Source organism: Carlito syrichta, unplaced genomic scaffold (assembly GCF_000164805.1).
Source record: "Carlito syrichta isolate Samal-C Ts95f unplaced genomic scaffold, Tarsius_syrichta-2.0.1 Scaffold314765, whole genome shotgun sequence".
Classification (NCBI taxonomy): Eukaryota; Metazoa; Chordata; class Mammalia; order Primates; family Tarsiidae; genus Carlito; species Carlito syrichta.
The window spans coordinates 223,244-241,086 of record NW_007258861.1 but is presented as its reverse complement, the minus strand read 5'-3'; the positions used below and the strand labels follow the sequence as shown (position 1 = coordinate 241,086).

Here is a 17,843-nt window from a genome sequence, read left to right as displayed (position 1 = left end):
AAAAAGCGTCTGAAAACCTCAGTGCCAAAAAGCTGCACAATTCTTGCCAATGACCGACAAGCGTGCGATTTTCTTGGACATGTGTTTGTGTTTTGAAAATAAAAGAAATACGTTAGGAAGAAACACGTATTTCTTTTTAGGAAATACATTTTAAGGAAAAGCATATCCGAAGACAAAGCAACTTGGTACTTACTCTCCTCCTCTTTCTTTTTATTAGGCATAAAACACCAGTCTTGTCGACTCACTTGCTTTCTAGGAGAGACCCAAACAGGTTCTGCGTAACCTCCAACTTGTTCAGCTCTGCCCTGGACCCATCTGTTCTGGGGCCTAAAAGGGCACTCGCCCGAACAGGGACTTGAACCCTGGACCCTCAGATTAAAAGTCTGATGCTCTACCGGCTGAGCTATCCGGGCCCTGGCCGGGAGCGGGCCCGGAGCCCACCCACAGTACAATAGGCCACGTGGCCACATTCTTCCCTATAGGATTAAAATCCCAAGTCTTTCCTGCTTCCTTGAGAGGTGAACCTGCAAAATCGAAATCGAGCAGGCGTCGGCGAAGTCGATTTTTTATTTCTCTTTTCCTCCCATCACAGATGGCTATAAAGCCTCAAAAAACGCCGCCAGCTGTACCTTTCCCGCGCCGGCAGAGCCCCCAAGCCCTGGCGCCCCCAAAGGAACTTCCCGTGAGGAATCCCCCAGATCGAACACCTCTGAACGAGCCTCCGGGTGAGCAGCGGGATTTCTAATTCCAGACTTGGCACAAGGATGAATAATCAGGTTTCCGATCCTGGATGCGACCGACTGAGTGCATCCTGCGCTCTAGGAACAAAGCAAGCTCTGGGAACAAAGCAAGCTCTGGGGCCGCCAAGCTGCAGCCTCCGCCTCAGTGGGCCCGGAAGACATGCAAAAGAGAAGCCTCCCATCCAGAGCCTTGAGGGTGGGAGGCCCGCCTTTGCTGACAGGGCGGGACTTGGCAGGCACCCGATGGAAGGGGTCAGCCAGGTTTTCCAGGGGGTGGTGATGCCTGAACCCAGCAGTGCACGGGGACTGGGCCTCTGAAGGCTTGGAAGGAGGATTCCCAGTAAAGGGAATCGCCAACGGGAAACGACGTTTAGCTGGAGCATCTGATCGTTTTCCTGAAGCTTCCCTGGAAAGATTTTGATCGGGAAAGCTACAGCCTGAATTTTACCTTTTTGTGGAGTCCTGTTACCTGGCAGCCGTGTCCCGGAGGGACCTCGTCTGTCAATTCCGTAATTCATCCTACTCCTTCCTAATGTCTTCGCCGTGCCATTCCTTAAGGCATTGGATAAGATCCCTTGAAAGGGGGAGAATTCGGAATCTTGTGAGGTGGCACCTCCGCCCATTTTTGTTCTCCTTGGAGAGTTTCAGAGACTCCACTGTGTGGGGGAACGACGAGGTTTGCATTCTTTTGTGGAGAAATAGATTGGGAGAACAATGGGCAAAGATTTAAAAAATAATACTCATATGGCCGGGCTCGGTGGCGCAGGCCTGTAATCCCAGCACTTTGGGAGGTGGAGGTGAGAGGATTGCCTGAGCTCGGGTTTGAGACCAACCTGAGCAATATGGCAGACCTTGTCTCTACAATAAATCAAAAAATTAGCGGGTGTGGTGGCGCATGCCTGTGGTTCCAGCTACTTGGAAGGCTGAGGCTGAAGAATTGCTGGAGCCCAGCAAGTCGAGGTTGTGGTGGCCATGAGTTTGCCACTGCACTCCAGCCTGTGTGAGAGAGTTAGAACTCCTACTCAAAAAAAAAAAGGAAAGATTTCCATGTTATGTTAAGCACAAAGAATATAATGTGCCAGACTATATGTATGATGTAATACTCTGAAAAATGAAAGGATTTATGTGTATGAACATACTGATACATATATCCTTTAAATATCTACATATAGTTATATATGTTTTTGCATATACATCAGAGATCTATAAAAATAGAAAACAATCTAATAAAAATGGCCACCTTAAAACATTTTATATTTACTTTAGAGCTGTGGGGTGCAAGTGAGGCTTCGCTACATAAGTAGGTTCCATGCAGGTGAAGTCTGGGCAGGTGAAGCTGGCTCCCACCGAGTAGTGGACCAAGTACCCTTTGTGTTGCCATGTGCTTCCTTCCGTCTTCCCTGCCTCTCTAGCAATGTCCAGCAACTACCGATCCCACCCTTGTGCTAGTGTGACTAGTATCCAGGGCCTGCTTATGAGTGAGAGCATGCATTATTCAGTTTATTGTCTCTATGATATTTCACTTAGTATGATGCTCCAACTGCATTCAAGTTGCTGCAAAGGCCATGATTTAAAATAGCTACCTTTTGAGGAGTGACAATGAAATGTGTGAAAGGGAGCTCTTATTACTTTCTTTATGCATACTTGTATCATTGGATTTCCTTATATGATGCCACTGCCCGCAGCTGCCTTGAGGGTCCCGAGAGAGAGTGGCGAGAGATTAAGAAAGACACAGGCACAAAGACATAAAGAAAAGCTGGGGCCGGGTGGGACACTTTTCTCTGATGGAGGAGAACTGGCCCCAAACTAGCTCAGCACGTTTATTTTATAATCAAGCACAAGGGAAGTTGGAAGGGATTCAAGGTCTGTGAGGAAGCCATAATGGAATTATGTTGCTACCTAAAAGGCGAGCTGTTCCACGGTTATTGTTGGGAGCCAGCCATGAGGCCTGCCTGCTGACAAAGTCCAGGGGGCTGAAGACCCTGGGTTGCAAAGCGAGCCTGGGCAGCTGAGACCCTTGCTTCTTCTACTTTTGTTATTGGTGCAGCTGAAAAGTTCTGTATAGTCCGAGGATGGAAAGCAAAATTCCACTCACGCCTCCACTACCCCTTGCAAAAAGGCAAGAGGGGAATTCATGAAAAATTACCTTCCCTTCATTTGAATTTCTCCCTAGGTTTCCACGTCCCTGTCCTCCTGGTATTAAACCATGCAATCACTTGATTAAACGTTGTAGTTGGGAGAATTGTGAAAAATCAGAAAGTGCTCGATTTAATGTTTGTCAGGGAACTCACTGGCCTTGCCAGGAAATTATCAATAGAGATTTTAAATATCATGTGCAGGTAGATAATTATTTGTAGGATTTTATTTCTTCTGATTTGGTGACTAATTGGAGAAATTTGAGAAGCTACAGTTTGTATTTTTAGGAAGAGTGCCAATGCAAAAATTGTATTTACTTAATTTCTTAACTTCTACATGTGGTATATTATGGTTAAAAAATTAACAATCACATAAATGTTACAGCACCCTTGCCTTTACTTCCCTTTGTTAAGGGGGTTTGTAATTCTGGTTAGAGATTGTAACTGAGATGACTTGAGCCCGAGAGGCCTTTTGTTTTACAAACATTGAAGCTCATTCTCTCTGGCAGGAAATAATTAACACAGATTGTAAACACCAGGTGTGAAATTAGGGCAAACTAGTCAGGCCAACTTGTGACTAAGAAAACTTGAGAATGTTGTTTTACCCCAGCTAGTTGCAAATTGCTGTGAGAAGGGCACAGGTGTGACTTGCTAATCTGTGACAATTATATTGCTTAGAACTTGGTAGTGACTTATAATGTAATAGTTATAGGAATAAGTTTTTGTATGGACATTAAGAAATGGTAATCATTAAAAAATGTTAGAAGTTTATAAAATTTATAGTTTAGGATGATAATGTTTTAAGATCAAAACAGGATGAATAAAGATACACTGCCTGTCTGGTCCATTAAATTGTAACTGATTGCCTTGAAAACAAAAAACATGTAGGGTATAAAAGGAGTTGGAAAAGACAATAAATCGGCATTTGTCCTGCTTGCAGCAGAGTTAGTGTCCAAGTTTTTTCTCCTGCACTGACGCCGTCCCTCTTTCAGGAAACCCTGGCCCGCTGGAGCTGGACTCTGGCAGGTTATCTTGTTGTAGCTAAAGCTTTATCTGTATGATGTGCACCCGGATGTGTGGGCATCTGAAACACTGTTTTGTGTAGCAGGCTACATCCCTCACAGCCTGCCTTTGGCTAGGATGCAGAACTTCCAAGCGATACCTTGCCTACGAGTTTGGGGCCATTAAGCGAGATCTTGCCTTCGCTTGGGACCTTTACTCAAGGCCTGCTGCAGTGACAGTGCTCGTCTGCTCCCCACATCACATCCACTCCTGACATCTCCCCCTTTTTTATTTTCTAAATGCAGGTGATGGACAGCTACTGCGGTGGCTCTGAATTGGCACTGGAGGATTCCGCATCTGACTGGCAAAAAACAAAGGAGGATTAGAGCAAATATGAAAAGACTCAGAATATACCAAGCAGAATGTTTTAACATATTAAAGGGATTGAATCCCTTGAGATCATTAAGAAGATTTTGTGCTATTTGGGAAGGTTGTAAGATAGGATCTTGGCTATTCTAGATGACTAGAATATTGTGGTGGAGCTTGAGCAGATCTATTGTGGCTCCATATGCCTTGGAGGTGTTTTTTTAACTAAGTCCCAATTCCAAAGGCTGTTATTATAAGAAACACAAGTAACACAAAGCCAACTGTATGACACATGGCATCGTAGCCATTGTTTCATTTTCATGCTGTTTATCTGACTTTCCAATCCAATGACCACAGCCTTCAAGGCATTCGATTTTGTTTCTAGTTTTAAGTCTATGGATTCTTATTGTTGTAGGGCCTTGGAGGTATTTGGAGCCAGAGTGTTGACAAACTCGGCATTTTGATGGATTGAGACAGTGCAGCAGTGGCAGTCACTGCAGAAGCGATGACCGAAATTGAGGTCACCAATTCAAAAATCATTAATCCAACAACCTCATGAGGCTGGGAAGCAAGAGGGTGGTATAATTCCTGAAGTGCCTGTGGTCCTGCATCATCATACCAAGAGCCTGATATGTTAGTAGGAATCATAACAAGGGGGGCTGGTGTAAAACCATAATGTCTTGTCCCGCATTATGGCGGGTGACACAATTTGTAAGATAACAAGAGTTACATTGTAACGCATAATGATTATCTACTGGGATGACATTAACAGAGCCTGTTACAAAGACATAAGGAGGTTGGACACAGGCCTGGACCAGGGGGTGGTTGTACCACAGCTTCCTGCCAGATCGACCAATGACCCATCAGTAAAGTTAACAAAATCAAGGGAGGTGGTGAGCCACCACAGTTCCTTTTGGATGTCACCTTGGGAAGTAGTAGGGATGTTGCCAGCAAAACTCTAGGGGAAATGAGGTCATGGTTAGGATGAGAGAGGTCCAGTCTGTGAGACCAATCATAGATTAAGAGGGAGGTTCCCGTAAGGTTTAGGACCGTAGGCACAGGAGTGGCACCTTCTATCCAGTTGGGGAAGTCTCCAAGCTCTATTCCTGTGCTATTAGGGCAGTATGGGATATTGGGGTGAGCCTGGGAGACACTATAAGTAGAACTAGGGAACCTCCACTTAGATATGGTTTGCAGATATTTTATTATTCCCAGGGGCCTGAAATGTTAGCTATTTGTATAGCCCTGTAGGAGGTTTTATTTTCTTGACTCATCTTAAGACAACCCAACTTAGGGGTGTTAGAAAGGCAAATAGGAGGGCTATGACTAGTTCGCATGAAGTTAAAATTTGTACTATGGTCAGCAGTACTATGTTTATCAAACTGTCTTCTCAACATATAAGTATCATTGGTGAAGACAGGGACTGACCCACCAGCCCAAGTAGCGGACTGGAGAATGGGAGGGTCTGGGAGATAAGTCCAATAAGGATTTCCCCTTGTTCCACCAACCTGACAAAACAACAATGAATAGCATGGCCATGAACAAGGCTTGGGGGGAACTTAGTCCCCTATTTTCCTCAACCATCTGTTGAGCTCTTTGAGTCAGGGATTTCACCTGGCCCCATGTGGGTGGAGATGTTCTTTTGGTAGTGGCCACAGGACATCGGGGCCTCCGTCTTGTCATTGGGGAACTCTCTGGTTCTTTCTGGCTGGACAGCTGCACTGGGACTGGTGGGGAGATCTTCAGTTTTTTGAATCTGGGTTCCAGTCTTTCTGTTGAGTCTATCAACATGTCGGATGACTCTCTCTGGAAGCCAAATAGGTTTATCGGCTCCATCTGGAAGAACAAGCAAATCCTCTGCCCCACATTAGCACAGGATCGAGTCCCCTCCATTGGTCACTCTGGAGGTCCTTCCATTTTACTGGACCCATAGGATGTCCAAGATTAGAGGCCTGATGCCTATCTGCAGGTGTCTGGCCATGTTCATCACAGTTCAAAAAATTAATTGTAAATAATGCACAGTTTAATTGGTAATGGGGGGAACGATAATACCCATCTCCCCCTTTTTGTTTTAATATTTGTCTTTTTAAAGTTTGGTTGGCACGCTCAGTAATGGCTTGTCCCTGAGCATTATAAGAAATTCTTATAATATGAGTGATAGAATAAGATTGGCAGAAACGTATAAAGGCAGCACTAGTGTAAGTTGGGCCGTTATCAGTTTTAATACTGGTAGGCTTACCAAGGAAAGTAAAGGCTGCCAAACAATGAGAGATTACTTGCTTAGCATTTTCTTCCATGCGGGCAGTGGCCAAAATAAAACCACTATATCTATAATTACATGAACTCGTAATTTACCAAAGCTTGGAATGTGGGTAACGTCCATTTGCCATAACATATTGGTTCTTAGTCCTCGGGTGTTAACCCCCGTGGGCTGCACAGGGAAATGAATAACACAGCTAGGACATTGACAAATGACTTGACAGGCTTGTTCTCTAGTAAGGTGAAACTCTTTTCAGAGACTTGAGGCAGTTCGATAATGCATGGCATGAGAAGCTTATGCAGCTGTGTAAGAAGTTATAGGCTGCGGTTGCTGTCAAATGATCTATAGCTTGATTACCTAAAGCTAAGGGGCCAGGGAGTCCTGAATGAGCATGGATATGGCCCACACAATAAGGAAATTGGCAAGCCCGAATTATCTGTTGTAAAGTACAGAACAGGTGAAAAATTGTTTCAGAGTGGGTGTAGCCAATTGTAGCTGTTTCAGTTACCTGAGCAATGCCCACTGCTTGATGGGGTCGGCCCACGGTCCGTTTCCCTTCTGTGGGGTAAACACTCAACCATTTACATCTGTTTTGGATCGACACTCATTAGCCCAATGTTTTCCCCTTTTACATTGGGGGCAAATCCCAGGCTGATGTGGGGTTGAGGTTCCCCATGGGAGATGAGCATTTTGAACAGGTGGGAGCTGAGAACACTGTCTAGCGAAGAGTCCTGGTTGGCCACAGGCAAAACATGTTTGTTTAGATTTAGAATTGGCTTTCTTGGGACCAAGCACCTCTCTGAGGGCTGTAGCTAGGGGTGCGCCTTGAATATAGGAGGATGCTATGTCTGCACACAAGCGGATAAAGTCAGTAACAGTCCCTTTGGCTCTATGTGGCTGAATTGCCCACTGAAATATCTTGTTAGCATTCTCAAAGGACAGCTGCTTAACTATGATAGTCTTTGCTTTACGGTCCCCAGTGACTCTGCTGGCTGCCTGGTATAGGTGCGATACAAAGTCAGCATAGGGCTCCTTGGGCCCCTGTCTAATTTTGCTAAGGTCTTGGGATCTTCCTCCTGTAGTAGGCAATTTTCACCAAGCTTGAGTAGCACAGATATTGATCTGCTGATAGGACTGTAGAACATAATTCAGTTGTTGTTGAACGCCATCATAGGCGTCTTGCCCCACCAACATATCGAATGGGATGGCAACATTATGAGCCTGGTTTCTCTCTGCCTGTTCATGGCTCCTATCATACCAATCAGATTTCCATAATAAACAATCTCCGGAACTCAAACAAGCCTTGGCTAAAGTCTGCCAATCTTGAGGAGGAATAGTATCAGCAGCAATATTATCAAGCAAACTGGGAACAAATGGAGAAGTGGGACCGTTCATAGATACGGCGTCCTTTAAATCTTTTACAACTTTAAAAGAAAATGCCTGATGTGCTCAAATTCCCTGTCCTGGGTTGTTTGTATCAGGCTGCTCAACCACCAAGTACAAATGAAAGCCAGTTACATCCTCCCGCTCTTTGCGAGTCTTTTGTAAACATTCTTGCAGTGGAGACACCGCAGGCTGTGGCAGGGCTGCCTTTAGCCTTGGCCGAGCACCCAAGGTTAGATTGACAAATTCTTTAAGATCCAAGTCATCATTGGAGTCATGGATCCCTTGGTCCATTTCAGACCCTGCATTTGACTCACACCTATTTTTTAGGGGAGCCTCAGGTGGCAGTGGCAAATCAGGTGGAGGGGGTGGTGGTGCAGACAGAGGCAGCTTATTGGCCATGGTTTCTCATGGTACCCAAGCGTCCTCTCGCTGTGGGTCAAGTCAATCTCGGATCAAAGACCACAGAATGAAATAGGGATGGGAACCTTATCAGGGCCTTCTGCCATGTAATGCCCCCTCAGCATTCCAAGTGTTCAAATTAACTGTCCCTTGAGCAGGGAAACGAGGGAATGTTTCCTGCACAAAGCTTAAAAATTCCTGTAACTGAGAACCTTTAACCGGGCAACCTCTTGCCCGAAGCATAGATTTTATTTTACTACTTGGACATACAGACTCCTCTCTTGGGAACCCAATTACCCATGTTTTACCCCCAGCTGAAACTAAATCCGCTCCTTACCTTCCCTTATTTTTAGGTGCACCTCTCTGGAACGTCTCTTCACCTGAGATTAGGAGTTCTCTCGTGCTCAGGTCCCAGTTTGGGTGCCAGATGCTGCTGCCTGCGCGGCTGCCTTGAGGGTCCCGAGAGAGAGTGGCGAGAGATTAAGAAAGACACAGACACAAAGACATAAAGAAAAGCTGGGGCCGGGTGGGACACTTTCCTCTGATGGAGTAGTGGCTCCAAACTAGCTCAGCACGTTTATTTTATAATCAAGCACAAGGGAAGTTGGAAGGGATTCAAGGTCTGTGAGGGAGTCATAACGGAATTTGTTGCTACCTAAAGGTGAATTGTTTCACAGTTATCTTGTGGTGGCTAAGGCTTTATCTGTACGATGTGCACCCGGATGTGTGGGCATCTGAGACGGCGTTTCGTGGAGCAGGCTGCAGCCCTCACGGCCTGCCTCTGGCTAGGATGCAGAGCTTCTGAGCGAGACCTTGCCTATGAGCTTGGGGCCATGATGCGAGACCTTGCCTTTGCTTGGGGCCTTTACTCAAGGCCTGCTGCAGTGACAGTGCTCGTCTGCTCCCCATATCACACTGCTCCCCATTCCCGACAATATATTATTGGTGTAATAAAATGACTTAAAAAAAGAGGATCTGTTAAAATCTTCTAAAATGGCATAGATAGCCCCTCAGATCAAAGCCTCCTTAGTGGTGTGTGTGTGTGTGTGTGTGTGTGTGTGTGTGTGTGTGTGTGTGTGTGTTTAGTAGAGACAGGGTCTAACTATGTTGTCCAGGCTGGCCTTGGACTCCTGGGCTCAAGCAAGTCTCCCACCTCCACCTCCCAAGGTGCTGGAATTACAGACATGAGCCACTGTAGAGCCACGGTAGATTCTAAGGATCCAGCAGAGAAATGTTAAAAGCACAAACTTCTTCCTCAGAGGAGGTCCCTCCATGCCTCTTTGTTTTGAAGGAGGCGTTGTTGGTATTGAACATTCACGAATGTAACAGGTTCAGTTTTCACAAATGAAGATATGAAAACTAAGCATCAGCTGACAAGTCTGCATTCAACCAAGAAAACTAAAACCAGCCCCCTGGAAAGAAACCACCTGTGCCCTGAGGTCATTTCCAGGGGGAGTTATTAACCTTTGGCCCGTTCCTCTCAAAACCTGTGAAACTCCACTTCTCATACCAGTGCCAGGTACACAGTGGCTGCTGAGTACAGCTTTGAATGAGTGAGAGCGTGAAGATCTGTTTCTTGTTCTCCATGGATGACCAGACTGATAGGCACCAAACACTAAGACCAAATGTCTCACGCTGTATAACTGTATCAAGTGTTAATAGTGTAGCATAGACCTGTTTAACTGGAGCTGTTTGTATTTCATTTAACACTCCATAATGCTTTTCTTTTCAGCCCCCTTCCCACATCTGGAAATGTTAGGGTCCAAGTACATGCTCAGCTGTTAATCCTCGATGCCAATAAATCGAGAGGCAGAAAGAAGTTTATTTCTGGATTCCAGACTCGAGTCCTTTCTAAAATGGTCCTGCTCACCTTTCAGGCTTTACAGTCCTCTTTTAAAAATTTTTAATGATTTATTGAGTTGGAGTCTCACTCTGTCGCCCAGGCTGGAGTGCAACGGCACACTCACAGCCACCACAGCCTCAACCAGGTGATCCTTCCGCCCCAACCTTCCAAGTAGCTGGAATTACAGGCACACGACACCATGCTCAGCTAATTTCTTGATTTATTGTAGAGATGAGGTCTCGCCAAGTTGCCCAGGCGGGTCTCGAACTTGTGGGCTCAGGCAATCCTCTCACCTTGACCTCCCAAAGTGCTGGGATTACAGGCTTGAGCCATCGTGCCCAGCTTTACAGTCCTCTTTTATAAGTTCAGAGTTGTTGGTACCTATACATTAGCCATATGACAGCAGAGCACTGTATAGAACTTAAGTTACAGCCACATTTTACCGATAGTGACATTTTATGGTCCATACTTCCTGGTGCCAGATACCTGAGGTATCTCACAGCTTTTATCAGTAAGGTCCTAGAAGAAGCGTTAATCAAGTTTGCCGCAGAGTAAATGGAGTTTACAAGGCCTGAGACATCACTTCAATACAAAAGTTATATAATCCACAAGACTTACGACTGCACTGATACTATATTATTCATACCTATGGTGACTAAGAAAAGAGAGCAAATGGGGATTTACATCTTTCAGTTGATTGGGAAGTCTTGCAGGGACGTTAAGGACCCCCTGAAGCTGCTTTACTGGGAGTGCATAGAAGATAAGGTGACTCTCAGGAATGTGCTCGGGAATATATCTCTCTGTGTACTGAGCATAGGCGATAAGGGGAAGTGCACCTTTTATTAGCGCTCAGGAATGCGTTCAGGAATGTAACTGAGCGCTTGAACCCTTGCCATGCTCTTTTCTGGAGAGGGAGGGGCAGAACTGGTCATTGGAAGATTTTGCTTGGTAGAGAGGAAGAACATTCCTGTCTAGGTGAAAGATTTTAATAACCAGATAAAATCTTTGCCCTGAGAAAGTTCTATGCCACTTTATTGTGCTGCCTTGTTTTCTCTATGGTGCTTATTGCCATCTGGAATTTTCATGTCGTCTGTTTATTTTAACATCTCTTTCTCCTGTCCCTTTGTCATGTAAATACCACTGGGCAGTCATCTTGGTGGTAAGGACCTTGTCTTTTTTGTTATTTTGTTTTGCTTTCACACAAAAAAAGGGGCATCCTCACCATCCCAGTGTTTAGAACATTATTTGGCACATAGTAGGACCTCAAGAAATAACTGCCGATTAAGAGTGAATGTTTTTACAATGTGCCTCTCACTCTGTCCCTTCATTCACACCAAGTACCAATGGTTTCACGCAGAAGTTTTCTTTCTATTTTCCAAACCATAAATTCTGAAGGTCTCGTGTATTTTCAGTGTCTAGCAGAAAGACATTTACTACGAATACTGTTATCTAGATGCCTAGGATTGCAAAATACTCGTTCAGGAATTTAGAGGAGAAAGCGTTCTCCTGGAAAAGCCACCTCTTTTTACCAGAAGTGAGGTTCGAACCCACGCGGATACAAATCCATTGGATCTTAAGTCCAACGCCTTAACCACTCGGCCATTCTGGTTATTGGCTGAACTGGCGTTTGTTTTCCATAACTCGGGTACTACTACTGAATGACTAAAAAGTCTCAAAAAATTTTTTTTTGGTTTTTATTCTTTGTGTAAAGGAATAACATGGAAAAAAAAAAAAAGAAACTTGGTAACTTTTATCCTATCTCGATAATGTCTTTATCTCATTACCGGAGCCACAGGAACGTGATTGAGAAAAGACTCGAGAAACAGGATCCCTAACACCTTCAAGAGAGGGGACATAACTAGGAACTGCATCGTTTCCTTCCTTTTCAAAACGGGCAAGTCAGACCGGATATTTTAACTAGCAGGGTTTTTGTTGTTGTTTGTCTTATCTATTCTCTATTCCAAACTTTTCGTTTCTTTCTACCCCTTATTAAAATAAAAGCGACTCTGGTGGGACTCGAACCCACAACCTTTGAATTCCTCCACCTTGTCTAGAAGTCCAATGCGCTATCCATTGCGCCACAGAGCCAGACATGCGCGTTTCCTCCGCGCGGCATACATCAGAGCGGGAACCCTGTGCTCCCGGAAAGCGGGGGGCTTTCTTTCCACCGGAAACAGCGGAACTCATGTCGCCGAGAAGTGTCGATGAGAGCCGTACCGGAAAGTCTGAACTCTTTTGAGCATTTCGGTCTTCCGTGCGGAGCAGCAAGTGGCTGATTTCACGTTGTGAACATGGCCTTGTGCACAACTACCAGACTTGGAGCCAAGGCGTCGCACGCGGTTCCATAGTGTAGCGGTTATCACGTCTGCTTTACACGCAGAAGGTCCTGGGTTCGAGCCCCAGTGGAACCACAGCGGGGCTCCCTCTTTTTCCTTCTCAGGATTTACAAGCCCGATCTTGGATTTGGCTTCGGGAAGTTGGAGACGCAGCCGTTTCCACGGTGTCTTTGCGGTCTCCGCTCTCGGAGCGCTGGAAAGCCCGAAATCCTTCTGAAAGTTTTTCTCCGCGTGGGATCCACGGATTTCAAATCTCAGTCGCCGGCCACGTGATTGAAATGTCTTGGTGAACAAACAGTACTGAGGCCTGGAGCACCGCCGACACGTGCGGTTCCATAGTGTAGCGGTTATCACGTCTGCTTTACACGCAGAAGGTCCTGGGTTCGAGCCCCAGTGGAACCAGGTCGTGGCTGCCTTCCGTTTTTCGAGTTGTGCAGCGTCTTTTGTTCCAGGAAGCGAGAGGCGACCGTGTCCCCGGCGTCCCTGTGCCGGCTCCCCACGCGGTGCCAGCCGGGTTCCTCTTAGGCCGCTTCTGAGGCTGCCGCCGTGTGGCCCCTCTGGGAGGTGCAGACCGCTCCGCTTGGCGGGAGCCAGGTGCGCTGCTGCGCCTGCGCCCTCGCGACAGCCGGCCAGCCCGGCCAGCCCGCCTCCGGGTCCCTGGGGGCTTCCCCTTCCATCACTGCCTACTTTGTCCGAGACCCTGATTGGGCCTTTGCAAGTGGCCCCCGCTGAGTTGAAGGACATCACGAAGGCCGTTCCCTCTTGGTTGCTTAACTCTGAACCTGCTGGCCTCACACATATATTTAAATGTAAAAAGACGTTTTCTTTCCTTTTTCTTTTTTTTGGAGTTGGAGTCTCCCTCCGCCCAGGCTGGAGTGCAGGGGCACGCATGCTCACGGCCACCCCAGCGTGGACCTTCTGGGCTCCCGCGATCCTTCCGCCTCAGCCTTCCGAGTAGCAGGAACTACAGACGCGCGCCACCCCGCCCCCGGCTAATTTTTATTTTTATTTTTTACTGTAGAGAGGGGGGTGGGGGGGGTCTCTCCAAATTACCTGGGCTGGTCTCCAACCTTAGGGCGCAGGCAGTCCACTCGCCTCTGCTTCCCAAAGTGCTGGGATTACAGGTTGAGCCACCAAGCCCGGTCAAAAAATACTTTTTGAAATTTAATTTCATGCACAAGGTAAAGAATTCAATATGCACCCCCCCCTCCCCCGTGTTTTACAGAGATGCCTCCCTGGCATCTTTTAATTGTTAGCAGTATCTTTTGTGACCTTCCAGAGATATCCTTTGCATTCGCCAGTGTAAACGTACAGATGCTTTTTAAGCTCCCTTATGCTTTCTGTATTTTGTACATACTTGCTTCTATTTCCCCAACAATATTCTGAAAAGTCTTTCTATTTCATTAATGTGTCCTCACTGGTCCTTTCATTTCTTGTGTTTTGATATATCACAATTCTTTAGTCTGTGCTTTTTGGTAAACAGTTAAGTTGTATCCAGTCTTAGGGACAATGCTGTAGTGAATTTTTTCGTTCATTGGTTTTAGACAAAACAATACACTGAATAATAATTATAAAATCTTGAATAGACACTTAGGTGGGTGGCCCGAGTCTCAGTGGACTTAAGTTTATGATGACTATTATTAACTGTCTCATTTTATAGATGAGGAAGAGGAAGCACAGAAAGGCAAAGTGATTTCCCAGGGTTCCACCACTCTCAGGAACAGAAGAGTGTCAACCCAAGCAGGCGGAGCATTGCCTTTTTGTCCTAGAAAATTGCTGAACATATATATATATGATAATTTTCTAGAAATGCTGCTATTTTAACACAAAAGTCCTTGTCCCAGCACTTTGAGAGACCAAGGCAGGAGATCACTTCAGGCCAAGAGTTTGTGACCAGCCTGGGCAACATAGCGAGACCCCATTTCAAAATAAAATTGCTAGCCGGACATGGTACTGAGCGCCTGTAGTCCCAGCTACTCTGGAGGCTGAGGTGGGAGGATTGCTTGAGTCAGGAATTTGAGGCTGCAGTAGGTCATGATTGCGCCACTGTATTCCAGCCTGGGCCACAGAGCAAGATACTTGTCTTAAAAACAAACAACCCAGTTAACCACCGGAAAAACCCTACAGAGCCTGTATCAAATTACATTCCCACCAACATGAGAGCCCTTGCTTTTCCTCAGTCTCTTTCAAATAGACAGAATTAATGAGTTTTGAATCTTTACTTGTTTAAAAGGTGAAAATGATTTATTTAATGTGTCTTTTATTGTGAGTGAGGTTGAATCTTTTTTTACGTGCTTAAAACCAAACCTCCTTCCTTCCCACTTCACTTCTTTTGTCCAATTTTCTATTATACGAGGGGGCACCAAAAAACCCCCAGAATTTATTTATGAAAAATGATGTATTTATTCTTAAACGTTTAAACTTTAGTCACCTTCAAAGTATTCTCCATTTGATGCAATACACCCACTGAGTCACTTTTTCCACTTGTTTTTGAGCTTGTCAATTTTGATGCCTTTGAGTGTTTCTGCCATTTTTTTGTTTCACTTCTTCCATATGGGCAAAAGGTCCTCTGAGGACTTTTTTTATCCAGGGAAACAAACAAACAAAAATGTTGCTTGGGGCGAGATCTAGTGAATGGGGAGGGTGAGGCACAGGGGGCATGCTGTTTTTTGATCAAAAACTGCTGAACACTCAGCATGATGTGGGCTGGTTGTTCGTGTAAATCACCCATCATGAAATGGGCAAAGGCCCTGAAAGAACCTTAAAAAATTCACTGAAGCCGAATGCAGCCTCACACAACAGTGCTAGTTGGTACACTGATGCCCATGGGTTCCTAGAACACTTACCTATCTGGGAAAGCCTGAATTACAAGGGCTCCACTCTCCAAAACATAATTCCGTTTTTTTTTGGAGTCCCCCTTCATATGGTTAATATTGAGGACTAAACCTGATTTTTTTCCCCGCCTCTTACCTAAATTCCTAAGAGGCGCGGAGAGTCACTGCCTGACAAGGACACACCAGACAAGGTTTTATTACCTTATTACCCTATATCCTAAAGTTTGCTCTCCAGCCTGACTCTGGCATAATATAACATAGCAAATAAAGGTTTATGGATTTGCAAAGCCATCTCTTATGAATTCCCAGACTCTGGGGAGCCTTTTAGACACATCCATTCTCTCTGAAATCTGGTCTATACAGGGCTTCATCTACATATCCACAAACCTGGAGTTTTCTATCCCCTTATCTAACAAGGCATCTCCGCTACTGATTTCTCAAATTTCTTAGACAGAGACTACAGATTACAAATCATGAAATCTTTGAATCCACCTATAACCTGCAGGCCCCCACTTGGAAATGTTTCTCCTTCCTGAACCAAACCAATGAAAGTCTCACATGTATTGATCTGTCATTTCTTGTAATTTCTGCCTTCCTAAAATGTATATAACCAAGTCACCATTTGGCCACAGTGGGCTCACTTTCTCAGGACCTCCTGAGGGTGGGTGTTCTGGGCTTAAGTCCTCAAGTTTCGTTCGAGAATAAACCATCTAAAACTATTTTACAGAGTTTGGCATCTTTTTGTTAACAATATAGTCTTTTTTTTCCTTTTTGTGGGGGAGAGGGAGCAGTCCATCCCAGAATGACAAGGGACTATGAGCAAAACCATAGAAGTGTGAAGGTGCATGTGAACAGGGGTCACAGGCTCCATGGGAGCTGAGGTGGGAGAAATTTAGGTTAAGGCGAGATCAAGGGGAACCTGATGCCTGCTAAGGAGTTCAGACTCCAGTGGCAGAGGAGAGCAAAGAAGAGTAATGAGACAGAAGGAATGCGAGGTATTCAGTTGTGTTTTAGAAGGAGCACTTAGCTGGGTGCAGTGGCTCATGCCTATAATCCCAGCACCCTGGGAGGCCAAGGCAAGAGCATTGCCTGAGCCCAGGGGTTCAACACCCGTGGCCATGAGTGTGTCACTCACTGATGGCTGTGCGACAGAGTGAGACTCCAACTCAAAAAAGAAAAGAAAAGAAAAGAAAGAGCATTTAGCCGGTCCCGGTAGCTCACATCTGTCATCCCAGCACTTTGGGAAACGGAGGCAAGAGGACTGTCTGAACCCAGGAGTTTGAGATCAACCTGGGCAACTCGGCAAGACCTCATCTCCACAATAAAATAAAACAAAACAAAACGACATAAAATAAATGAGCTGGCTTGGTGGCGCATACCTGCAGTCCCAGCTGCTCTGGAGGCTGAGGCAGAAAGATGGTCTGAGCCTAGCAGGTCAAGGCTGAGGTGGCCGTGAGCGTGCCACTGCACTCCAGGCTACCATATATTCTTACTGACCTTTTAGGTACTCTTTGTAGCTTTAGATTTAGGACATGTTTTGCAAATGTAGTCCTCAGACTTGCCATTTGCCTTTTGGTTACATTTTTGTCTTTAGAGAGATTTTATGAAACACTCTGGAGGATTGAGGTATATGTGAATACATCAGTCAGCTCGGCAAAATCACACCGATTCCAGAAATTAAACTGGTCTTGCCTGTTACATGTTGCTTAATGTCCGTTCCTTAGAACTTCCCAGAAATTTTGCTGACGCAGGTTTTTCTGCTTGTCCTCCTTGGGCTCATCAAATCTCTTTCCTTCTGCTTTTCTGTGTTCCTGAGGTTGGGTTAGTTCCAGGCTCACAAAGGACATAGTTTTGGGCAGCATGATGTAGGCTATAGACAACATGGTGACTCTAGAAGCAAACCAAAGTTCAGTGTCTAGTTGTCTTTTCTTGGTTGTGTGACCTTGGCATTGCACATACCATGACTTTGGGTTAGTTGCTTAACTGCTCTGTGCCAGTTTCCTTATCTGCAAGTTGGGGATAATAGTTCACATGATTCTTGAGAGGATTTAGTGAATTACTATATGTTCATGTTTCAGATGATCTGAACATGATAAACACAATGTGAATCTTATCTATTGTTATTATTAATGTTTTGGCAGATAAGTCTGGTACAGCACGGGTAGAACAATATAGCTTTTCCTTAGGGCCATTTTAAGAAAATGCTAAGTGCTAAGCACATCCAATCTCAGTTTGCTAGGCATTTCTCCTTGGCTTGGAAATGGTTGTCATCTCCCTATATATTTTCACATCTTCTTCCCTTTATGTGCATCTCTGTGTACAAGTTCGCCTCCCCACCTTTGTTTTTTTTTTTTTTTGAGTTGGAGTCTCACTCCATCGCTCAGACTGGAGTGCAGTGGCACGTTCCCGGCCGCCACAGCCTCGACCCGCTGGGCTCCGGCGATCCTTCCGCCTCAGCCTTTCAAGTACATGGAACTACAGGCGCGCGCTACCACGCCCGGCTAGTTTTTGATTTATTGAAGAGACGACGTCTCGCCAAGTT

General features: G+C 45.4%; 5 non-coding genes across 5 annotated transcripts; 2 read left to right on the top strand and 3 right to left on the bottom strand.

Moving 5' to 3' along the window:
• Positions 1-340: 340 nt before the first annotated feature.
• TRNAK-UUU lies at positions 341-413 on the bottom strand. The gene has a single exon. It is a non-coding gene; the product is annotated as a tRNA-Lys (tRNA).
• Positions 414-11,657: 11,244 nt separating this feature from the next.
• TRNAL-UAA lies at positions 11,658-11,740 on the bottom strand. The gene has a single exon. It is a non-coding gene; the product is annotated as a tRNA-Leu (tRNA).
• Positions 11,741-12,132: 392 nt separating this feature from the next.
• Positions 12,133-12,219, bottom strand: TRNAR-UCU. The gene is given in 2 exon segments: positions 12,133-12,168; positions 12,183-12,219. It is a non-coding gene; the product is annotated as a tRNA-Arg (tRNA).
• Positions 12,220-12,469: 250 nt separating this feature from the next.
• On the top strand, positions 12,470-12,542 carry TRNAV-UAC. Its single transcript has one exon. It is a non-coding gene; the product is annotated as a tRNA-Val (tRNA).
• A 254-nt stretch (positions 12,543-12,796) lies between these two features.
• TRNAV-UAC lies at positions 12,797-12,869 on the top strand. The gene has a single exon. It is a non-coding gene; the product is annotated as a tRNA-Val (tRNA).
• The last annotated feature ends 4,974 nt before the right edge of the window (positions 12,870-17,843 follow it).